Below are 24,937 nucleotides of genomic sequence, written 5' to 3'. Positions count from 1 at the left end.
GGCACCTCCACACTGTTTTCTAGAGTAACTGCACCAGTTTGCATTCTCACCAACAGTGCAAGAGGGTTCCGCTTTCCTCACATCCTCCCCAATATCTGTTGTTCCCTGAGTTGTTAATTTTAGCCACTCTGACCAATGTGAGGTGATATCTCAGTGTGGTTTTGATTTGTATTTCCCTGATGAATGGCAACGTTGAGTATCTTTTCATGTGTCTGTTTGCCACCTGGATGTCTTCTTTGGAAAAGTGTCTATTCGTATCTTCTGCCCATTTCTTCACTGAATTGTTTTTTGGATGTTGAGTTTAGTAAGTTCTTTATAGATTTTGGATACTAACCCTTTATCCAATATGTCATTTGCAAACATCTCCCTTTCCATCGGTTGCCTTTAGTTTTGTTGATTGTTTCCTTTGCTGTGCAGAAGCTTTTTATCTTGATGAAGTCCCAATAGTTCATTTTTGCTTTTATTTCCCTTGCCTTTGGAGACATGTCAAGTAAGAAGCTGCTGTGGCTGTCAAAGAGGTTGCTGCCTGTTTTCTCCTGTAGGATTTTGATAGTTTCCTGTCTCACATTTAGATCTTTCATCCATTTTGAATTTATTTTTGTGTATGGTCTAAGAAACTGATCCAGTTTCATTCTTCTGTGTTTTGCTGTCCAGTTCTCCCAGCACCATTTCCTAAAGACTGTCCTTTTTTCCAGTGGATACTCTTTCTTGCTGTGTCAAAGATTAGTTGGCCATATATTTGTGGTTGTGGGACCATTTCTGTGTCTCTATTCTATGTCTGTTTTTGTGCCAACACCATACCGTCTTGATGATTACAGCTTTACAATAAAGCTAAAGTCTGGGATTGTGATGCCTCCAGCTTTGGTTTTCTTTTTCAACATTACTTTGTCTATTTGTGGTCTTTTGTGTTTTCATATAAATGTTAAGAATGCTGGGGCACCTGGGTGGCTCAGTGGGTTAGGCATCCGACTTTGGCTCAGGTCATGATCTCACGGTTTGTGGGTTTGAGCCCCGCGTAGGGCTCTGTGTTGACAGCTCAGACCCTGGAGCCTGCTTCGGATTCTGTGTCTCATTCTCTCTCTGCCCCTACCCCACTTGCGCTCTGCCTCTCAAAAATAAATCAATGTAAAAAAAATGTTAAGATTGTTTGTGCTAGCTCTGGTAAGAATGCTGGTGCTATTTTCACTGGGATTGGATTGAATGTATAGATTGCTTTGGGTAGTATTGACATTTGAACAAAAATTTTCTGTCAATCCATGAACATAGAATGTTGTGTCTTCTTCAATTTCCTTCATAAGCTTTCTATAGTTTTCAGTGTACAGATCTTTTACCTCTTTGGTTAGGTTTACTCCTAGGTATTTTATAGTTTTTGATGCAGTTGTAAATGGGATCAATTCCCTGAAATCTCTTTCTGTTCCTTCATATTGGTGTAGTAAAATACGACCAATTTCTGTACGTTGATTTTATATCCTATGACTTTGTGGAATTCTTGTATCAGCTCCAGTAGGTTTTGGGGAAGTCTTTTGGGTTTTCCATGTAGAGTATCACGTCATCTGTGGAGAGTGAAATTTTGACTTCTTTGCCAATTTGGATGCCTTTTATTTCATTTTGTTGTCTGATTGCTGAGGCTAGGACTTCCAACACTATGTTAAACAACAGTGATGAGAGTGGACATCCCTATTGTGTTTCTGACCTCAGGGGTAAAGCTCTTAGTTTTTCCCCCATTGAGGATGATATTAACTGTGGGCCTTTCATATATAGCTTTTATAATATTAAGGTATGTTCCTTCTATCCCAACTTTCTTGAGGGTTTATTAAGAAAGAATGCTGTATTTTGTCAAATGATTTTTTCTGCATCTATTGACAGGATCATATGATAATTATCCTTTCTTCCATTAATGTGATATATCATGTTGATTAATTTCCAAACATTGAACTAGCCCTACAGCCCAGGAGTGAATCCCACTTGATCATGGTCAATAATTCTTTTAATATACCTTTGAATTTGATTTGCTAGTATCTTGTTGAGAATTTTTGCATCCATGTTAATCAGGGATATTGGCCTGTAATTCTCCTTTTTAGTGGGGTCTTTGATTTTGGAATCAAGGTAATGCTGACTTGATAGAAGGAGTCTGGAAGCTTCCATTCCATTTCTATTTTTTGGAACAATTTGAGAAAAATAGGTATTAACTCTGCTTTAAATGTCTAGTAGAATTCCCTTGGGAAGCCATCTGGCCCAGGACTCTTATTTGTTGGGAGATTTCTGATAACAGATTCAATTTCTACCTTGGTTAATTGTTCAAATTTTCTATTTCTTCCTGAGTTTTGATAGTGTGTGGGTGTCTAGGAATTTGTCTATTTCTTCCATATTGTCCATTTTTTGACATATAACTGTTCATAGTATTCTCTAATAATTGTTTGTATTTCTGTGGTGTTGTGATCTCTCCTCTTTCATTTATGATTTTATCTATTTGGGTCCTCTCTCTTTTCTGTTTGAGAAGTCAGGGTAAGGTTTTATAAATTTTGTTTATTCTTTCAAAAAACCAGCTCTTAGATTTATTGATCTGTTCTCCTGTTTTGTTTTATTTTGTTTGATTCTATATTGTTTATTTTTGCTCTAATCTTTATTATTTCTCTTCTTCTGCTGGTTTTGGGCTTTCTTTGCTGCAGGGTTTCTAGCTCCTTTAGGTGTAAGGTTAGGTTGTATATTTGGGGACTTTCTTGCTTCTTGAGATAGGCCTGAATTGCAATGTATTTTCCTCTTAGAACTGTCTTTGCTGCATCTCAAAGGGTTTGGACTCAAACCCTTTGGACAAAGGGTTTCATTTTCATTTACTTCCATATATTTTTTAATAACTTCCTGTTTGACCCATTCATTCTTCAGCAGGATGTTCTTCAACCTCCATGTATTTGGGGGCTTTCCAAAATTTTTCTTGTGGTTGATTTCAAGTTTCATACCAGTGTGATCTGAAAATATGCCTGGTATGATCTCAATATTTTTATACTTGTTGAGGGCTATTTTGTGACCCATTATGTGATCTGTTTTGGAGAATGTTCCATGTGCACTCGAGAAGAATGTGTATTCTGCTGCTTTTGGATAAAAAGTTCTGAATATATCTCTTAAGTCCATCTTGTCCAATGTGTCATCCAGAGCCATTGTTTCATTAATTGATTTTCTGTCTAGATGATATATCCATTGATGTAAGTGGAGTATGAAAGTCCCCTACAATCAGGGTACTATCATCTATACATTTATTTATGTTTGTATTTAATTGATTTATATATTTGGGTACTTCACATTGGGGGCATAAACATTTATAATTGTTAGCTGTTTTTGATGGCCCTTTAACCATGATATAATGCTCTTCTTCATCTCTTATTACAGTATTTGTTTTAAAATCTAGTTTGTGTGATGTAAGTATGGCTACTCTAGCTTTCTTTTTATGTCCAGTAGCATGATAGATGGTTCTTCATCCCCTCACTTTCAATCTTCAGGTGTGCTTAGGTATAAAATGAGTCTTTTGTAGGCAGAATATAGATAGATCTTATTTTTTTATCCATTCTGATACCCTATGTCTTTTGATTGGGTAATTTAGTCCATTTACATTGAGAGTTATTATTGAAAGATGTGGATTTAGTGCCATTGTGTTATCTGTAGGTTTTGTGTTTGTGGCGATGTCTCTGGCCCTTTGTATTTTTTGCAGCATTCCACTCAGAGTTCCCCTTGGGATGTCCTGCAGGGCTGATTTAGTGGTCATGAACTCCTTTAGTTTTTGTTTGTCTGGGAAAGCCTTTATCTCTCCTTCTATCCTGAATGACAGCCTTGCTGGATAAAAGCTTCTTGGCTGCCTATTTTTCCTACTCAGCACATTGACTATTTCCTGCCACTCCCTTCTGGCCTGCCAAGTGTTGGTGGACAGGTCTGCTACTACCCTTATGTGTCTATCCTTGTTAGCTAAGGCCTGTTTGTCCCTCTCTGCTTTCAGAATTCTCTCTTTATCTTTGTATTTTGCCAGTTTCACTATGATATGTCATGGTGTTGACCTGTTTTTGTTGATTTTGAAGCGAGTTCTCTGTGCCTCTTGGACTTGGATGCCTGTTTGCTTCCCCAGATTAGGGAAGTTCTCAGCTATAACCTTCTGCCCCTTTCTCTTACTCTTCTTCTTCTGGAACTCCTATGATATGGATATTATTTCATTTCACGGAATTACTTAACTCTCTAATTCTCTCCTTGTGGTCTAGTAATTTCCTTTCCCTCTTTTTATCAGCTTCATTATTTTCCATAATTTTATCATCTGTTTCACCTAGTCTCTCATCTGCTTCCTCCATCCTTGCTGTCACTGTATCTAGCTTATTTTGCATCTCATTTATAGCATTTCATAATTCATCATGACTATGTCTTAGGTCTCTGATCTCTGCTGAGATTATAGATAGATTCTCTACTGTCATCTATGCTTTTTTCAAGCCCAGCTCTTAGTCTTATGACTGTTATTCTAAATTTTTCTTCAGACATATTGTTTATATCTGTCTTGAGCAATTCTCTGTCATTTCTTCCTGGGTTTTCTTTTGAGGAGAATTCTTCCATTTTGTCATTTTGGCTAGGTTTCTGTCTTTTACATGCTTTAATGGCTTGTTACGTGTCTTGCACCTGTGAACGCTACTATATTAAAAAAGGGTCATACACTGTCTAGGGCCTGGCACTTGAAGAAGCGTTTTTGGAGTGTGTTGTGTGCACTCTGTTGGTGCGTTTTGACTGCTCTATCCCACTGGTCAATCCTCTGCAAAACTCCTCCTTGTGTGTAGTGATGGAGTGTTTGGACCTTCCACCAGGTGTGCTTTGATTTGTTCATTGAAGTAACCCTCGATCCCACCAAACTGTCTCCTTCCACCTGTGGAGATCCTTCTGCCAGTCCACAGATTGATTTCCTTGGTGTTCCAAGTGATCTGACTTCGATACAGCTGTGTTGAAGGGACAAGGGAACTCCTGCTCCCCTACTTCTCCACCATCTTAACTCCCCCTGTATTTAATTTTTTAATGGCTGCATAACATTCCATGATATGATATATCATGTTATATCATGATATATCATGTTATATAAAAATTAATGATTGTTTCAGTAATTATTCTAATGTTATGTACTTACCTTTCCCATGGTTTTATACCATGAACAACTTGGCAATAAGTACCCCTGTCCATATACTCCTATATACTGGAAATTTCCAAGAAAGGCTCTGCTTAGTCAAAAAGTACATATCTTTGTAATTTTATTAGCTACAGGCAATTTGTTTCCCAAAACAACTCAACAACCCACTTTTTGTTCCCCTCATCAGTATGTGTGGGATGCTCAGTGTTAGCTGCCGTGTCCTATTCCCAGCCTCAACCCTGCCCCAAAAGACTTCACCCTGCCAGGTGTTGCATGAGTCACAGTCCATGAAATTTCACCACCCTGCAGATCCTATGCCTTGAATTCCACTTTATCATTTAACAAATATTTATTGAGCTTCTACTACATGGCTGTCACTTTGTTGGGCACTTTGGAATACAGACGTAAACAAGAGAACTGAAAGCAACTACAAGTGAATGCTACCAAAAGCAAGTTTGAAGTGCTGAGAAGAATTTTTAGGGAAAGGTCACCTAGTCTGGGGACACTTTCCTGAGGGAAGAAATAGTCAACATTTTTGGTCTTTTTTAAAACTCATTGTATTGGCTTCCTATGGCTGTTATAACACATTACCACAAATTTAGTGCCTTAACACATTACCACAAATTTAGTGCCTTGAACACTTTGCTCCCTTTTGTGCCTGTATATTAGTTTCTTGATGTGACTCCAATAAATTACCACAAACTCGGTGTTTAAAAACAATAGGCAGTCATTCTCTCACAGGCCAGAAATCTGAAATTGGTATAAAATCAAGGTGTCAGCAAGACTATGCTCCCTCCAAATACACTAGGGGAGAACTTGGTCATTGTATCTTTTAACTTCTGATCGCCACTGGCATTCCTTGGCTTGTGGCTGAATACCTCCAATCTCTGCCTCTCTGCTCACATTACCTTCTCCAATTCTGTCTGTCTCAACTCTCCCTCTGTTTCTCTCTCATGAGAATACATGTGATTGCATTTAGGGACCACATGGAATAATTCAGAATAATCTCATCTATCTCATGTCAAAATCCTTAATCCCATCTGCAAAGCCATTATTTGTCATTTGAAGCACTATTCACAGGCTTTGTGGATTAGGTCATTGGTATGTCTCAGGGGAAGGAGAAGGGTGTTATTCAGCCAATCACACTCATTTATTTTATTTTTGACTTGAATTTATATACAGAGATTCCTATTTTAGATGAGAAAATTTTAGCATATACTTCATCCATGATTTTGGAAAAATAATATAGACAGTTACCAACAAAAAGATCAAGAGATCTTGATCCAGTTAAGTGGGGTGGGGTGGAGATCTGAGGCCTTTATTAGTTACCTTAAGCCATAGTTTCATTATTTTGAAACAACCAACTGCCTCCAGGGGACTGTATTGCTATATCTGAAATATAAGAGATACCATTTTCAAAGCACTATATATGCAATAAATATTAAATACCATTATTGAATTTTCCCACAAAGCATCACAGAGTAAGAAGCAGTTCTATATCTGTATTCCAGCTCCAATCTGATTGCTAAATGGGAATTCCTGGTTAAGTCCATTTTTCTTGCACTAGCATGAGCTGTAAGTATTAGCGTGTACTTTTCCCCTCACACTTTAAAAACAAATTTCCCATTGTCTGTTTCCCTTTTTGGTTCTAGCCTTTAAGCCCTTTATTTTCTTCAAATGACCCATTATGTCTCAGCTTTGTCCCAAGAACTGTGTAATCAAATTTCCAGTTTGCCTTGTACCCAAAATGTTGAATGAGGATGCAACCTAATTATTTGTTTGCTGAATAACATTTGTCTATCTCTTTATAAAATGTCACAAATTTTCATGAATGAAATAAATTATTTAGAGCCTTAAAGAGACAAGAATTTATTTTTCTACCTTCTTTTTATTTATTAAAGGTTTTTTTTTTTGTTTTTGTGGTTTTGTGTTGTTTTGGTTTGGTTTGGTTTTGTGTGTGTGTGAGAGAGAGAGAAAGAGAGAGAAAGAGAGAGAAAGAAAGAGTGTGTGCAGCTCAGAGCCTGTCTCAAGGTTTCATTCCATGACCCTGGGATCATGATCTAAGTCAAAATCACGAATCAGAGGTTCAACTGATTGAGCCACCAAGGCACCCCTTTTAAACTTCTTTTTATACCTTCTATGTTAACAAGAAAGAAAAATTCTCCCCAATTCTCAGATACTTAACTTTAAAAAAAAAAAAAACGTTCAGAATAATATGTGTGTGTGTGTGTGTGTGTGTGTGTGTGTGTGTGTGTATGCCCTTAAGTTGGCACAGATCCATCCAATCTCTTATAGTAACCAATCTTTTACTGGCATTTATGTTTTTAACAAGAAATAATCCATCATTTAGCCAGAACAGACATTGTTAGCCAATCACTGATGCATGCTGTTTAGCTGATTCTGGTTTTAGAGCCCTCTTGGATAGGAGACTCCAGAGTCACCAATTTGTCAGAGCTGGTACCTAAGGGGAAACCTCTTTATCATCCCTGGAGAAACTCACCCATCTTGACTTTACTCTGTGTCTGAAATGTGGTCATGAATTTACTCAGGTTAATGCCACAGGGAATTTATGGGTTATTTTATTTAAGTTTTAATTTTTAAGTGTATTTATTTTGAAAGAGAGAGAAAGCAAGCAGAGGAGGGGCAGAGAAGGGGAGAGATAGAATCCCAAGCAGGCTCCTCACTACTAATGCAGAGCCCAATGAGGGGCTTAATCTCACAAATTGGGAGATTCTGACCTGAGCTGAAAACAAGAGTCAGACACTTAATTGACTGAGCCACCCAGGCACCTCTATTAATTTATTATTTTAGAGAGAGAGAGAGAGTGCATGGGCAAAGGAGAGAGGCAGAGGGAGAGGGAGAGAGAGAGAAAGAGAGAGGGAGAGAGAGAGAGAGAGAGAGAGAGAGAGAGAGAGAGAGAGAATATTAAGCAGGCGGAGCCCATCGTGGCAATCAATCCCACCATTCTGGGATCATGACCTGAGCCAAAACCAAGAGTCAGACACTCAACGGACTGAACCTCTCAGATGTCCTGAGAACTTATGTTTTTAAGCATACTTTCATTAGAAATAGAACTCTATGTGCTACTTCTTTCAGCAGGTTACTTTTCTTGATTAACCTTTAAGAATAATAATAGCCAATAATCATGGGAAGGAAAAAGTCATGTTCTATATTCTCTATGGCATGCATGTTTTTTTCCATTCTTCTATGCTCTGGAACTTTCTCTTTTTCTTTTTCTCCCTGAACAAAATAAATAATAATAATAATAATAATAATAATAATAATCACTGTTTTAAAATAATATGTATCATTTTACAATTCTCTGCACAACAGTTTGAGATGTTATAAGTTTAACAAAAAGTGAGATGTGTTTTGAAGTTCTTTCTAGTCATGAATTAATGATATTGTTTATCTCAACACCACAAGAAATCCAATAGATCTTGAGGTGAAAGACAAAGCTTTCCTATGGGAAGGCAGATGACTGACACCTCAGAAGAGTATAGGAAATTAAAAATTTCACAGACAAAATTGGCAACTTGTTTTAAAGCTTCAATGTTAATTCCCTTGCAAGTGAGTCACAGGAAAGTGACTGAAGGCTGAAAGTGACAAAGACTGAAATATCATATGTAAAACACAAACCAAAATCACTTTTGGTGACTCACCTTCCTAAACAGCACCAATGTATCTTAGACCAGTCCTCCCTCAAACTGTGGTTTATGTTTTTGTTGGAAGAGGTCATTGAGAGGATATGACCTGTGGTCTGGACCAGGGCCATGGGAGGCTCCTCCCCCCACCCCTGCCCCTGGAAAGAACACTCTGTCCACCGTTTCTACAGCAAGAAGTGTTTAGGTGCAGCCTTGAGAGGGCAATGTATTGTGGAGACCATCTGGACCAGCTCTGTGACAACCCAGGTAAGGCCTTCATATAAACTTTTAAGATTCTGGCAGGTGGGTGAGGAAACCTATCATCCTGCAGCTGCTCTCACAAGCCTCATAAAAATTCAAACATTTGTTAGTTCCCTTGCTTATTAAACCAGCCATTTACACAGGAATCTGGAGTGGCCGACCTCTTCCACCTTGCCCTCTGTGGATGGGGGCCAGTTACAAACAAAAGGCTTTGCAATCAAACCGGTCTGAACTCAAATTCTGTCCTGGTATCCAATTAACTGGTAATCTGAAACAAGTCACTTTGTTTCTCTGAGGTCCTTTCTCCTCATTTATAAGAGGGAAAATGTGACATTGTCCAAATTAGTCCTTGCCCCAGAGCTTCCAGATAAAATACAAGACACCTAGTTAAATTTGAATTTTAGATGAACATCCGATACTTTTTTAATGCTTCGTAGTTACACTAAAAGATTATTTGGTGCTTATCTGAATCCAAGTGTATCTGGGAATCCTGTATTTTTATTTACTAAATCTGGCAACCCAATTTTTTCTTACTATTGTCTTTCTTAGCAACCTGCAGTTTTCTTTCACAGCAATTGCATTGCAGTGTTGATTATTTATTTAACATATCTCTGTTCCACTGGACTATAAAGCTCCAAAGGGCAGAATCTCATTTATTTCTCTCCTACACACCTAGCAATAAGCACAGTGTCCAGCACAAGAGGTGATAAAAGCAATCCGGAAGAGTAGAATTAATGAATGCATAGATACTTACGTGGAGGGAGGTATGAGTTTGAGTCCCAAAGTTTATAAAATGCAGTGTTACTTATTATAATTTATCTCTAAAAAAAAAAATTCTTTGTTTACATGCTTTATAAAAAGCAATGGCTCGTTAGGACTTTCAGTGCAATAATTCCTAAGATTCTGAAATAGGGGCACCTGGGTGTCTCTGTGGGTTGAGCATCCGACTTCGGCTCAGATCATGATCTCACAGTTAGTGAGTTCAAGACCCACATCAGGCTCACTGCTGTCAGCGCAAAGCCTGGATCCTCTGTTCCCTTCTCTGCCCCTTCCCCACTTGCACTCTCTCAAAAATAAATAAACATTTAAAAAATAAAAAATAAAATTCTGAAACAGTTAGACACAGCCATAATGATAGATACGGTTATTTGGCCAACTACCAGATACTAGATATTTTAATTACATTACCTCTAGTCCGTGGATAGCCTTTCAATATACGTATTAGATACATTTTGAGAAGAGAAAATTCAAATTCAAATGTTTGTCCCAGATCACAGAGACAGGGAAGTGACTATAGTTTGTTTTAGTCAACCTCCATTTGACCTTGTAAAGCTCAAATGAACATTTCTCAGACCCCCTTCAAGCTAGGGTTCTAGATGTGAATCAGCTTCCACTGATCACATACACTTGTGCATGATTTGAGCAGAGGCAGTGAGACAGAGGCAAACTTCTTGTGGCTCTCGGCTTTGGTTGCTGGCAAGTAAAACCACGACAATGTGAGATTTTGAGTCTCTAGGATGCTGGGAAGAGCTGTAGTGGCGGTGCTCAAAGAGTCTGCTGGCTTCCAGCACAGCACTGCAAGACAGCATCAAAAGCAGAGCTCTCCTACAGGAGCAGCTCCTTATAGCTCTCGGAGTCACTCCAGGGTACAGCCTACAACCCGTTTCTCTAGCCTCTCTAACAATTTTGTGAGCCCTTATGCCCCTACATTAAACTCCCTCATGCTTTAGATACCCACAGTGGATTCTGTTTCCTGCCCCGAACCCTGGTGGATACAGCAAGCAGTCAACAGACTTCAAATTTTATTCCAAATTTGGTTCTAACTCTTGCTTTTTCCTCCATACTGTGCTGTATATAATTTTTTATTTTTCAAAGAAAATGTTTTTTTAAACGTTTATTTTTAAGAGATAATCTGTTCTTTCCTTCTATAAGTCGATAGGAAAGTCTATTGTACAGATAGGTTCTCAAAAGGATTGTAATAAAAAGCCTGACTCCATTTTTGGATCTTCAATTGCTTAAAAGCTTGTAAACCTCCCCCATTCCCTTCTCCTTCTGGCCCCGTCTGGTGAAGCTCACGCTAAAGCCTCAGATGCTACCTTCCTCTGGTTTTGGCAGGAAGTTCAGATCTCTAGCAGGACTCCTTACCCTGGCCCTCCACTTCTAACTGCCTTGAAAAGCCAAGCTGGTCTCCTTTCTTTGTTCTCTCAAGCCATTTTGAACCAGTCTGGGGTCCCACCCTGAACTCTCGAGAAAGTCCCATTATGTCAGAAATAAACTTTTTCATACCATCTTGGTGTATACGTGGCATTGTCATCTTGCCACCCAAACCAAATTTTGGATGGGGGCCCACCCTGCTTTCACAAAGCGACCACAGCAATGGTTCTTAGTATTTATCTTAGTTCAGATTGCCATGACAAATTATCACACCCTGGATCACTAAAATGACAGAAATTTATGTCTCACCATTGTAGAGGCTGAGAAGTCCAAGATCAAGGCGATGGCTAATCTTGTGTCTGGTGAAGGCCGTCTTCTTGGTTTACAGTGGACATCTGCTTGCTGCGTTTTCACATGAGAGAGAGGTAAGAGAATATCTCTCTTGTGTCCCTCTTATAAGAGCACTAATTCTATTCCTGATGACCCCACCCTCATGACCTAATCACTTCCCAGAGGTCCCACCTCCAAATACCTTCACATTAGAGATTAGGACTTTGACACATGGATTTTGGAAGAGAGGGTGCCCAAACATTCAGTCTAGAGCAGTGTTATAACATGCCTAAAGATATATATATATAGATATAGATAGATAGATAGATAGATAGATAGATAGAGATATAGATAGATATAGATACATTTTTTTTTGAGAGAGAGAGAGAGAGAAGAGAATGCACCGGGGAGGGATAGAGGGAGAGGGAGGGAGAGGGAGAGAGAGAGAGACAGAGAGAGACACAGAGAGAGACAGAGAGACAGAGAGACAGAGAGAGAATCCCAAGCAAGCTCCACACCCAGGGCAGAGCCTGACGTAGGGCTCAATCTCAAGATGGTGAGGTCGGGGTGCCTGGGTGGCTCAGCCGGTTGGGCGGCCGACTTCGGCTCAGGTCATGATCTCACGGTCCGTGAGTTCAAGCCCCAAGTCAGGCTCTGGGCTGATGGCTCAGAGCCTGGAGCCTGCTTCGGATTCTGTGTCTCCCTCTCTCTCTGACCCTCCCCCCGTTCATGCTCTGTCTCTCTCTGTCTCTCTCTGTCTCAAAAATAAATAAACGCTAAAAAAAAATACTTTAAAAAAAAAAAAAAAGATGGTGAGGTCATGACCTGCCCCAAAATCAAGAGTTGGACACTTAACCGATTGAGCTACCCAGGCACCCCACTCCTAGAAAAATACTTTAAGTAGCAAAAAAGGAAGAAAGAAACAAAAATAAAAAAGAAAGAATATGTGATCTAACTAGAGGTAAAATTGATTCAGAGAGAAAATTTCTTGAGGACAAAACAGCTTTATTTGAAGAACCCTTACCTACAAACATATTATGTGAAATATCTATGCATTGAAAACTTTTATGTGAAATCCAATTGTGATTCATTCTAATAGCTTCAATAGAAATGCAATTATTTCCAACATCCAAGCATTTTCAGAAACAGCCATTGTGTTAAAGAGCAGTTTTAATGCACAAGCAATATGAGGTTGTTAAATATTTTAACTACTGCATGAGTGACTAAGAATTAATACTTCAGGATTAAAATTCATTGATTATTGAATTTCTGCTATCAAGTCATTATAAATCAATGATGAATGTGATTTCCATGGGACATCTTTTAGTTAATAACTTGATAAATCTAACAGCCTAAACAGGGGCAAAAATCACACTTAATATTTCAAAGTGGCTTTGAAAGAAGACAGCATTTCTCCATTGGAGTGCTATTTGTGTTTCAACAAAATGAAACAAAATCACAAAATTTTAAACCTAGGCAGACAACTTGAAACTTGATCTGTAAGCCCTTAACTACAAAAGAGAAAACGATTCATACAAGTCAGGAGTCCAGCAGTCTATGAGTGAAAAGACTGGGCCTATACGGGCACCAGATCTTACAACAATTGGCTCAAAGCTCTTACCCATTAAATACCTCTGTAGAAATTCTGACGGGTAGCAAACAGGATACTAGAAAACATATTTTTGGAATGTTTTAATATAATGTCTATTAGATAAATCCATTTGTCCTAGTTAGAAAAAAATTTTGCTCACATACACTCACTAGCTTGTAAACAGGATTGCTGTTAGCTATATAGCATCTTCGTGCAAGTAGAAAAAGACATCCTCTCTGGGTAGATGTAGCAGGGTGCAAATGAGCCATATTGTCCACACCCAGGAACCCCACAGTGGGTGCCTTTGTGCACCATACACAGTGCCTCTCATACTCAGTGACCCAGATTATGCAATCAGTCTTTCTCTCTCCACTGTGTGTGAATGTGTGCATTGCTCACTCTTTCCTCAAATCTCCCCCTAACTCTCCTTCCCACTCTCCATCTTTTCTGCATCATTTTTAGTTTACTATAACAGTGTTTGCATTTTCAATTTAAGCTTTTGCTCCATGCAATGTGAGAGGCAATATGCACTGTGGTGATTTGCAACATGAGCTCCAGAACCACTCACACTAGGTTTGATTCCCATGTCTGCCATTTACTAGGTGTGAATTTTGTCAATTTTCTCAACCTTGCCTGGCACTGTTTTCTTTCTTTATTTTTTGTTTTTTAATTTTTTAAATGTTTATTTATTTTTGAGAGAGAGACAGAGTGTGAGTGGGGGAGGAGTAGAGGGGGAGAGAGAGAGAGAGAGAGAGACAGAGAGAGAGAGAGAGAGAAGACACAGAATTCTAAGCAGGCTCCAGGCTCTGAGCTGTCAGCACAGAGCATGACAACCGGGCTCAAACCCACGGATCTGACCACGAGATCATGACCTGAGTCGGAGTTGGACACTTAACCAACTGAGCCACCCAGGTGCCCCTAGCCCTGTTTTCTTACCTACAAACTAGTCTTAATGATATCACTCTCCTTATGGAGTGTTGTGAAGAGTTAACACATGTAAAACATTTTAAACCGTCCCTAATACACAGAAATCTCTACAGAAATGCTTCCTAAGCCTGAATTGCCTATGAAAGTCACAGTAAAAGTCAGATATGATGTTTACTCTATGACATGTGAATATGGCAAACACACTCCTCAGAACTTCATAACCAAGAGTCTGTTCCTGCACTGGCCAGAAGGCAGGCAAATGATCCCCACTAGAATATGAACCATAACGTGTAAAGGGCCACAGGGGGCTGGGGAGGCAGCAGCTTGCTCCAGAGAGGAGGAGTGGGTGTCCTGACACAAGTTTCAAATCATGGGGCCTTGTGAGGAAGTTCAGTGCTTGTGAGCAAGATGGACAATCAGTTCCTATGGTCAGTGCACCCCTCAAAAAAGGTCCACATCCTACTCCCAGACAAGGAACTCCATGGGTTGATTAAGTTACTGTTACTGAGATGAGGAGATTAGCCCACAATATCTGACTGGTCTAAATTTAATCACGAGAGTTCACATAAGTGAACGCAGGAAGCAGAGTGGTTGAAGATGCTGTGGTGCTGGCTTTGAAGATGGAGGAGGAAGGCCACTAGTTTAGGAATGTGGTGATCTCTAGAAACTGGAAAAGGTGAGGAAGCAGATTCATCCCAAGAGTCCACATGGAAAGAATTCAGCCTTTTTAATACAGTAAAACCTTGGTTTGTGAGCAGAACTTGTTCCAGAAACATGCTTGTAAGACAAAGCACTTGTATATCAATGTGAATTTCCCATAAGAGATAATGGAAACTCAGATGATTCATTCCACAATTCAAAAATATTCATATAAAAATGATGACAATACTATAATAATAATATAGAATAACAAAGAAAATACAAAATATAAAGAAAAACAAATTAACCTGCACTTATCTTTGAAAACCTTGTGGCTGGTGTGAGGGAGACAAGAGAGAGGAGGGTTATTGTGTAGGACCATTTTCTTTTTTTTTCTTTTTTTTTTTTTTTAGGACCATTTTCATTATCACTAACAGAATCACTGCTATTTATTGGCTCAGTGGAATCTTTTTTTTTTTTTCATGCAACTTTAACCAAGAACCTATCCAAAGACACTTAACTTTTGCTTCCTTTGGAGGATTTCATGCAAATGTGACATTGCATTGGTGATCACTTACAATCTGGCAAGCCAGAGAGAGAGAGAGAGAGACAGAGAGAGAGAGAGGGGGGAACCATCAGTTCATTTGTGATCAGGTGACATCTGGCATCACGTACTACTCATATTGCAAGATGTGGCTCATTTATCAGGTTAAAATTTATTAGAAATGTTTTCTCATCTTGAGGACACTTGAAGAACAAGTTACTTGCAATCCAGGTTTTACTGTACCTTGATTTTTTCTCCATGAGGCATGCATTGCATTTCCAACATACTGAACTGTAGGATAATAAATTTATGTTGCTTTAAGTCAGTAATTTGCTGCAGCATCGATTAGAAATTAGTAGAGCTTCCCAGTGATTCTATGTCTTGTGATTTTTTTTCTGTTCTACCAAGAAGCACAGTTAAGTACCATCGCTATACATGGCTACCGTGAAGATGCGAGCACATCAAGATGTCAGATTGTGTGACGCCATTGGTATTTGTCCAGCCAGCACTTCTGCCATTGATACACATCTGCTTTCTGGTCCCCTATCCTAAACAATCCAAGAAAAGATTTGGTCTCATTTTCCAAATTTGGTTGAAATTTACTTCTACATGTTTTCTGTGAGATATTTGAATTCTTAGGTTATTTTTCTCACACTGTAGAAAAAATGTTCTGCCTCCTACTCGTAGAAGAAGAAGACGACATATTTTGAAATCAAGGGAGTTCTTCCCTTAACTCTGTAGTCATTTAAGGGCAAGGTTACCCGGAAGAGAAATTGCCCTTACCTTGTACTAGGTGTCTGTGCTGTTTCAGATGCTGTCGAGGATTTCTAAATCATCAACTTTCTTCCCATCCCTCTGTTAATCTTGTCCCAATAGTTTAGTGAACTAAATTAATCTCTTAGCTCAGTTCTCACCCCAACATAACAAGATGTTTGGTACTGAAGATACATTGTCATTGCCCCTTACTCTTCATGTATAGGTCTGTCTTTACCCAATTTCCTGAACTCTGAGCTACACAGCAGGTGAGTGATCAATGACCACCACCTTGTCCTCTAACCAAGCATTTCCTGACCTACATGTTTTCAACTTCTGAAACTCAAGGCTCTTTCAAAGGAGTAAAGAGACTATGACCCTGAGAAATGCACACAGAGACCCTCACCCAAGAGCAAACCCAAGGTTTCTCCCTTATACATAGTGAATGTTAGCTACTACATGATGATTTTATTCAATTCAATCCAACAAGCATTAATTGAGACCTTACTCTGGGCAAAGAATAGTAATTAAGTCACACATGGCATTAGGGAAACTTCTGACATTTGTGTTGATGATAGATACTAAAGAATTAACAAAATTAGAAGGGAAAACCTAAAAAAAATTGCTGTGGTGATATAAGAGTAATACTAATTACAGTAATTTATGGGAACTGCTTATCACTAATGCCTAATTACTATGCAGCAAAATCATGAGGATGCATGCCATTAAATGTGTGTATGAGGGACTTTGGTGTGTGTTGTGTTAGATTAGATTAGAACAATGAAATATAAACATGCATGCTCAGTCCTCATAATGTGTTACTATGCAGTAATTTGTCATCTGTTCACAATTTTTAAAAAGTTAGAGAGAAATGCTTAGCCTATGAATAATATAACTTGGTTCTTTTATACCAGGGAAGCTATAAATTGATTAGTGCACTTGATTTTCTAAATGAGTTCCCTATTGTTGCCATCAAGAATTGTAGTGTGTTTTTTTTTTTTCCTCCCAGGCTTTCTTATAAATAATTTTTCTTTTCCAGCATTTGATTCTAGAATAAATGCAACTCTGAGAAGTTTGTTATCTTGATAATCTGCAGAAAGAATGAGATAGATAGAATGAGTCTGATCAAGTCTGTGTGGTCAAACCAATCCATCAAGCTGTTTGCAGATTACTTATCAATCACACAAGAGTACCATGTCCCAATTACTTCAAGTTCAGTTAAATTGATGTTCACCATTGATGTTCTATCATCTCTCAATGCCTTTTCTCATTTAAAATCCATGCTATCCATTAATATGGGCTCACGGAGTTTGATTTTGCAGGTTGTGCCATGTACATAAGTTTCCCATATGTAGGAGCTGAAATCCAGCTAAAGCGCCACAGTCTAAAATCTGAGCCATGGTCCAGGGCGTTATCAAGATTTTCTAATCATACACAGGCAATGTGTAGCTGGTAGTCACCCTGCTTTTAAACCACACTCGTGTCAATTTCACCATCATTTTCTGAACTCCTGAAACTCACCCACCTATGCATGAGCTTCCAGTCCAGACTCTGAATTTCCACTGTGTAGCACAGTGCCTGACACATGATAGATCTCTAATAATTTTTGACAGTCTTGTGACATCGAGGGCTGCCCTCTATTTCTAAACCCTTTTATGCCAGAAGTTTTCATTGAATTTTCAGGGTGGCCCATAAATGTCACGTTGTGCATGGTTCAACCATGTTAACAATAATGCCATCTTGCTCTGTTACTTTAACTTCCAGTCCACCACTTGCTCCATGATTACTGATGGTAACTTCACATCTATGTTAATGATCCTTAAAATGCCAACCTCACATACCCTCAACTTCCTGAACATCCTCAAGTTCATTTCATTTGGTTTACTTTACCTTGAGTCTTGTCATTATTTGAAATTTCTCCACCTCCAAGATCCAAAAGTCTGAATCTCCCTACTTTGACCATGCCTTTCATTTCTCCACTTCATCTGCTCACTCACTGTGTGGTATATGTTCTTTCCTCACCAGGTTACCTCTTTATCTCTATGACGCATGTGGCTCTTTTCCAAATTCATTTGCCTTCATACCAGGTTTTGGTCAGTTACTCCATTCACTGTTACAATACTCACTTGAATGTTCATATCATTTATTTATATTGCCTTAAATTATATCAAACCCCAAATAGATTGCACTACCCACATTCTGCACTCATACTTGCAGGCAGCCAAGCATTAGTGGCAACAATTCCACGGCCAGGTGTGTTGAGTCAACTTCCATCCATCTTCAGTTAGGTTTTTGGTTCTGCTGCTCAGAAAAACATTCACAACATTGTACCAAGAGGACATACCTAAAATTTGTGTCTCCATTTCTTTATCCATACAATGAGGATAATAATGTGTATAAATATAACATATAATCAAATAATATAAATTAGCTAAGCCAGTGTTTTCTACCTGTTAGCCTGTCAGGGTGTTAATAAGCATTTGTTAATAGAAATTAACCCCAAATAAACCTAACAATTATAGATGCTTCCTGACAAGTAGGCTTTTGACTCACCAAAATATTACTGCAGCACTCAGAAAATTTCTGTAATATTATGAATGGGTGGGCAGCAGACACATGGATTGAGACTTCAGAAGAGTTTAGAGAATCTACAAAAGTATAAAAAAGATAGACTACAATGACAAAGGGGTCTTAGATTCTTCACTTTCTGCATTAGTTGTGCATTTCTATATTCCTTGCCATTAAATGAAGCTTTATGCCTAGTAGAAACTTTTCATTAATCACATTACCATGTTGTTGCAACAAATATGCATCTAGTATCTTCTCCCATCTCTCTCTCAAAATGGCATTCTATCTGCCCTTTTTACTCTCAATTTTTAAAGAAAGATAAGAAACTTTTTTTCAAGCCTAGAACTTTGGGTTGTTTTTATCTAAATTTCTTCTTTTACCAGAATGTCAGTGCCCTGCATCCTTATTTTTTTCTTCTCTGTTGGATCCTTTGTATGAGGCTACAGATTTTTCATCATTTAATATTTTAAACTTTATATGTATCATGAAATCCTCAACTGGTGATTATCAACCTGCACACAAGAGCTACTTTCTCTGTGAAGATATTTTTATTTCCAAATTGACAGTAATAATTCCATCCCTTGAAATAATATATCAATCCCTCTAAAACTTCAACCACAGATAACTACAAAACAAGATATAACATGAGATCTCTGGGGCGCCTGGATGGCTCAGTTGGTTAAGCATTCAACTCTGGCTTGGGTCATGATCTCCTTGTTCATGAGTTCCAGCCAGGTGTTGGGCGCTGTGCTGACAGCTCAGAGCCTGGAGCCTGCTCCGGATTCTGCCCCTCCCCCACTCAAGCTCGCGGGTGCGGGCGTGCACGTTTTCTCTCTCTCTCTCTCTCTCTCTCTCTCTCTCTCTCTCAAAAATAAATAAATATTAAGAAAAAAATTTAACATGAAATTTTCACAGTAGTTGAAGCTTCCTTGTAAAAGGATCTATGGTTATTGACTTTGATAATTGCAAGTAGTAGACGCCCAAGGAAATTGTTGTATCAATTAACTTTCAATCACACTTAACAACAACAAAAAAAGAGTAGGTGGTTTTGATTAGATAATGACAGCTACTCCAAAGGTTTTCCATTTCCCCCTACTGAGCTGAGCCACTGTTTTGGGTCCTGAGAAAAAGCAAAGACAAACCCAAGTGTTTATGTCCATCTGCAGGAAAAACCTGTTTCTCTTTCCATTCCTCTCCACTGCCAATACTTCACTCTGACATAAGATGTGTGCAGTCATAATGTGGGAACTTTTCTGTACATATGTTTTATTTCAATTACAATCTCATCAAAGTATAAAAGTACCAAAGCATCAAAGTATAAATCAAAAGCCAAAATTTAGAGCATGAATTATCCAGATTTAAGATGTTACCCCAGCTCTATTTAGAGGCAAATGCACAGCTGTAAATGCTTTTATTTTTAAGGAAGAAGTGAATTAAGTATGTCACATGAGCAGTTCTGAGAAGAATACCAAAGAATTTAGTAAAAAGAGAAGGAATTTATCAAATATTGGCATACAAGTAAATGCATTAGGAAACTACAAACAGTATAGCCAAAATATTTATCTCAGACTTGTTTCCTTAAAAAAACCCCAAAACACAGATAAACCACTCTCTGGCCTAATGAAGATAAAAGAGTGCAAACACAAAAACAATAACAATAAAAAATTAAAAATTAGGGATAATTTTAATTTTTTTATGTTTATTCATTTTTTGAGACAGAGAGAGAAAGAGAGAGAGAAGGAGGTAGTGTGAGTGGGGGAGGGACAGACAGACACACAGAATCTGAAGCAGGATCTCAGCACAGAGCCCTACCTGGAGCTTGAACTCATGAACCACAAGATCATGACCCGAGCTGAAGTCAAATGCTTTAACTGACTGAGCCACGCAGGTGCCCCAGGAATGATTTTAAAAGATAAGGTGACTATTTTAAATCACACACAAAATACATGTGTATTTACTAGAGAAGTACTTAGAATGGTGGAAACATGGCAGCAATTTAAATTTCACTAGGAGGGAACTGACCATTTAATATTGGTATTTTTATGTAATAGATTTTATTCAATGTTATGCAACTATTCAACAGAGTTACACAGATACAGTTTTACTTGTTCACAGGATTTATATAAATGTTATGTAACAAAATGTTAGCTTTTTATCTCTGGGTAATGGTATTACCTCTTAGTGAAATTATGGAAATTATTAAAAGAAATAACATGTTCATTTTTTATATTCAACAATTTCATTCCAACACTTTCTATGTGTCAGACACAATGCCAGGTAGTTAAAGAAAAAAGAAAAACCAATTCTTTCACTTTCTGATTATCTACTTTTTGAATTAAACATTAATCACAGCACCACATAAATGAAGTACAATGAGTATAAAAGGTATATGCAGTGTAGTTTGGGAACATGTAACAAGTACCTAACAATTTGGCACGTAATAAATGCTCAATCCAGGTGTGTTGGTCTTTCTTCCTCTTTCTGATACCAACTTACTTCTCTTTTTAGGGATTATATTACTTCTCAAAGGAATCCAGAATAGACTCATCACAATTTCCTAAAGTAATTACAAAAAAATAATAAAATCAAGGAATAATAAAACCAGTTTCAACTCGGGACATTGGGGAAATCAGGCCCATTGTGTGCTAACGAAATCCAATCTCTAAATCCCAACCATGTAGGCTTGCTAAAATTCACAGCTCAGGAGAATGAGTAATGAGATACCTGCCCCTGGTACCTCATTATCAGTCAAAAATAGGTTCAGGCACCAGGCTAATGAAAATGCAAGTATGGCTTACAAATCCACGTGAAAGACTGGTTTAGGCTGTTCCTGACCATTCACAGGCCTCTAACGCACTTGTGCCAATATCACTACAAAGGTATAGGTGGTCCCATTGGTCACAGGTAGGACCACTGAGAAGAGTGTATATATGCACCATATCACTCTTCATGATACTTCATAATGCCCTTCACAATACTTACCATTATGTGTAATGACATATGCCTTAGGTGTGCTCCTGTGATTATTTGATTATGCTTTACTCACTTTGTTTTAACTTTCTCCAGAGCATTTTTCACAACTGACTTTTTTTCTTATTTCCTCCACAGCTGAGTGGAAGAAAGAACAGGGAGACAAGATGGCGGCTTCTAGCAAGGAACTCTGTTACTTCTTTGTGAAATCCTGGGGAAAAAAAATGATCCCAAGAGTAGAAAGGTTATACAGGTACTTTAGATTGTGGGTTCTGGAAGACCTAAAGGGTGACATTTAAGCTAAATGGCCATTAGAAGCCCCCATACATCCATAGGGAAAGTCAGTTCTTAGCAGTGGAACTAGATCATGGAAAGGCCTGATAGCGGTGAATGGGCTTGACTTCTTGTAGGAACTTAAGAAGCACTATAGAATGGGAGTTCAGAGGGTGAAGGGAAAATTGATACTGAGGAAGTTCAAAGAAATAGGTAGTACAGAGATCTTGTAGGGTTTTCTAAAGCTGGGAAAGAAATTTATCGTTTGCTTTGTACCAAATATAATGAGAAGCCCTACACTATTTTTCATCAAGGGAATTATGTGGTCTTATTTATATATTTTTTAAATTTTTTAATGTTTATTTTTGAGAGAGACAGAGCACAAAGAAGGGGCAGAGAGAGAGGGGTACAGAGGATCTGAAGTGGGCTCCATGCTGACAGCAGAGAGACCAATGCAAGGCTCAACCTTCTGAGCGGTAAGATCATAACCTCAGCCGAAGTCAGACGCTTAACTGACAGAGCCACCCAGGCAGCCCAAGTCGTATTTATATTTTTAAGAATTACTTTTACTGCTGTACAAAGAATGATTCATGGAAGGGTCCAAGTAGAACTGAGAAAAACAATCAGGAGGTTTTTGTATTTGTCAAGGACAGAGGAAATGGGTTTGGGCCAGCTAGGGTGGTGGTAGCAGAAATGGAAAAAGAAGATGGTTTGAGATATGTTTTATAGGACGAGTGAGCAGTATGTACTGATGACTTGGAGATGAAGGATGTAGACAGATAAATAAAAAATAACACCTAGATTTTGGTCACTGAATACGAATGCTACTGGAGCTTTTTACAGAAAGGTGGAAAAGGAAGGAAAGAAGGAGCTGCTTTGGACGGACAAACCATGAGTTCACTTTTAGTTTGAAATGCCTGGCAGAAAGTCAAGTGATGACATCAAAACATGTGGTGATTTGAAATCTATGGAAATATGATTGCAGTCAGGGCTCAAGGGCCCAGGAAATATTTTGCCTTTTTGAAAAAAATTTCACACATTTTTGCTCTCATCTATTATATTTGTGTTTTATTGCTTAATCCCAGAGAACAGATGTATCTTCTGTCTTACTTTCATGATCTAGGGAGATGCTTTATTTTAGCCCCTTAATAGAAACATGGGATCATAATCCCCAGTCACTGCACATGATGAACCTTAAAAACCTATTCCTGACTAATAAGGTTCTCAATGACAAAATACCTAAATTGTGACAACCAGTGATATGTATACATATATATACATATGTGTATAATATATATATATATATATATATATATATATATATATATATATATACACTTCCTTTTTTAAATGGCACAAAGTGCTCATTCATGGTGACAATGACTCTGACTCAGTGGGAATAATTGCTTTAAATATAGGAACATGGCTATTTTAGTTCAACACTTAAAATAAAAAGATGCTAGGAACTTGTGTTTGTAGCTGGCCTCCATCTCCAGTTATCTGAATGATCATAGTCAACTTATTATAACATTCCAGTTTCTTCTACCATAAAATGAGAGTCCCCAACAAGATAATCTTCAGGTCCCTTCCATTCACAAAATTAAATGTAAAAGAAATCCACAATTCTCCCAGCACCAGGCACCCTTAACTGCACCTCATAAATAATAATAATAATGTTTCGCAGAGTGTATGGCATGAAGTAAGGATTGTTTGCAAAATGCAATTTAAACAGATCGCGTTTTATGGCTTGCCATTTACCGTAGTAGTAAATAGCAAATAGGCAGTAGTGCCTATGTGTATTTGCTGATCTGTCAGACATTGGAAATAAGGCCAGTGCGTTATCCCCTTATGAACCAGAGCACGCACTCATTCTCTGGGAGAGGCATTAAGTTTTTATTGAAAACGACAAACCACTGCAGCTGGGGTGAGCCACAGAGGGGGCTCCTCCATTACCATTTAACATATGCATACACGTTTTTCAGAGTGAGTGCCAGGGTTTTCTTAGCCTTGTTCTGCCATGTGTTGGAGTCAGCATTCCCATCTATTTCAAAGATTTTAAAGACTACCATTTTCTCATCACATTTTATCTCCCCATGTTGGGCTTCACCAGCTCTAATTATGTGACTTCCTTTCCTTCTGATTCTTTTGGCTCAACGTCTCCAATATGATTTGGTTCCACAGCTTCTTCGACATTCTTTCCAGGCCCCAGGTGGCTATTCCTTCACAGCTAAAATCTGCTAATGCTCTTAAGATAATGTCCTTCACCGTTGGAAATAGAAAAAGAAGAGCAATAATCACTGATTCTCAGTATGAAATCTCTAAACATTGTATGCCTTCTTTCTTTTAAATGCCTTATATCCTTTTTTGTTGTTTAAATGAAGTAAAAAGCACCTGGGTGTTATAGCATTAGCTCTCTTACGCACGCTTGAAATAATCAAAATTTGATGTGATTTATGCAGTTATGGAACTATGAGTTGGGATTGTATCCACAGTATCTTCATCTATTAAATTCATATAATGAACTTACGATTGATACAGTACATTTTCACTCAGTTGCTGAATTACACATTGCCTGAAAATGAGAAACAATTCTCTGAGTTGCATTATATAAATTGCAGAAAAATTTATTCATTCTCTTCATACAGATAAGAAATGAACAGGATTTAAGGACTAAGTCTGACCTGGCATAGAGTTTTTACAATTTAGGGGCAGCTGATCAGATGATGGAATTGTTTGCTGATATTTTAATCTGCACCTTAGGAGCACCATGTACGATTCAAAGGATACAACTGGTTAATTTTGTTCAATAAATCCCCAGCACTGTGTAGAATTTAATGTAGAGTTCAACCAAATTTTCATATACCATATATAGAATGGAGCATGTGGTGTTTAGGTTCAGGGGAACCGATAAAGCATTCTGGTTGGTAGATGGTTCTGTTTGTATTTGAGTGAAAATGCTAAGACACTTTCTCTTCATATGTGCATGTGCTTGTAGATTAGTACAGGTGTAAAACTCTCCCAAGGTCACATATACACCTTGAAGTTTACTCTGCTGTCTAGTACCATTTTACAAGATGAAATTGCATAACTTACTGTCTTACAATAAAACAGCAGTTGAAGGATGGGAAAAGTGCCATTTA

General features: G+C 38.2%; 1 long non-coding RNA gene across 4 annotated transcripts in view; it reads left to right on the top strand.

Annotated features, from left to right (window-relative positions):
* LOC122239291 overlaps positions 1 to 24,691 on the top strand; it is a 69,374-nt gene extending 44,683 nt beyond the window's left edge. For 2 of the 4 annotated variants that reach the window (XR_006218245.1, XR_006218247.1), the window contains exons 3-5: positions 11,520 to 11,627; positions 21,663 to 21,777; positions 22,168 to 22,206. This is a non-coding gene — a long non-coding RNA (uncharacterized LOC122239291). Of the gene's footprint in view, positions 1 to 11,519; positions 11,628 to 21,662; positions 22,207 to 23,978 lie in introns of those variants that run through there. The other 2 variants (XR_006218246.1, XR_006218244.1) reach the window with 2 other exon arrangements.
* The last annotated feature ends 246 nt before the right edge of the window (positions 24,692 to 24,937 follow it).

Source organism: Panthera tigris, chromosome B3 (assembly GCF_018350195.1).
Source record: "Panthera tigris isolate Pti1 chromosome B3, P.tigris_Pti1_mat1.1, whole genome shotgun sequence".
Lineage (NCBI taxonomy): Eukaryota > Metazoa > Chordata > Mammalia > Carnivora > Felidae > Panthera > Panthera tigris.
Note: the sequence above shows the minus strand (reverse complement) of the source record. Positions and strands in the feature narration are given on the sequence as shown.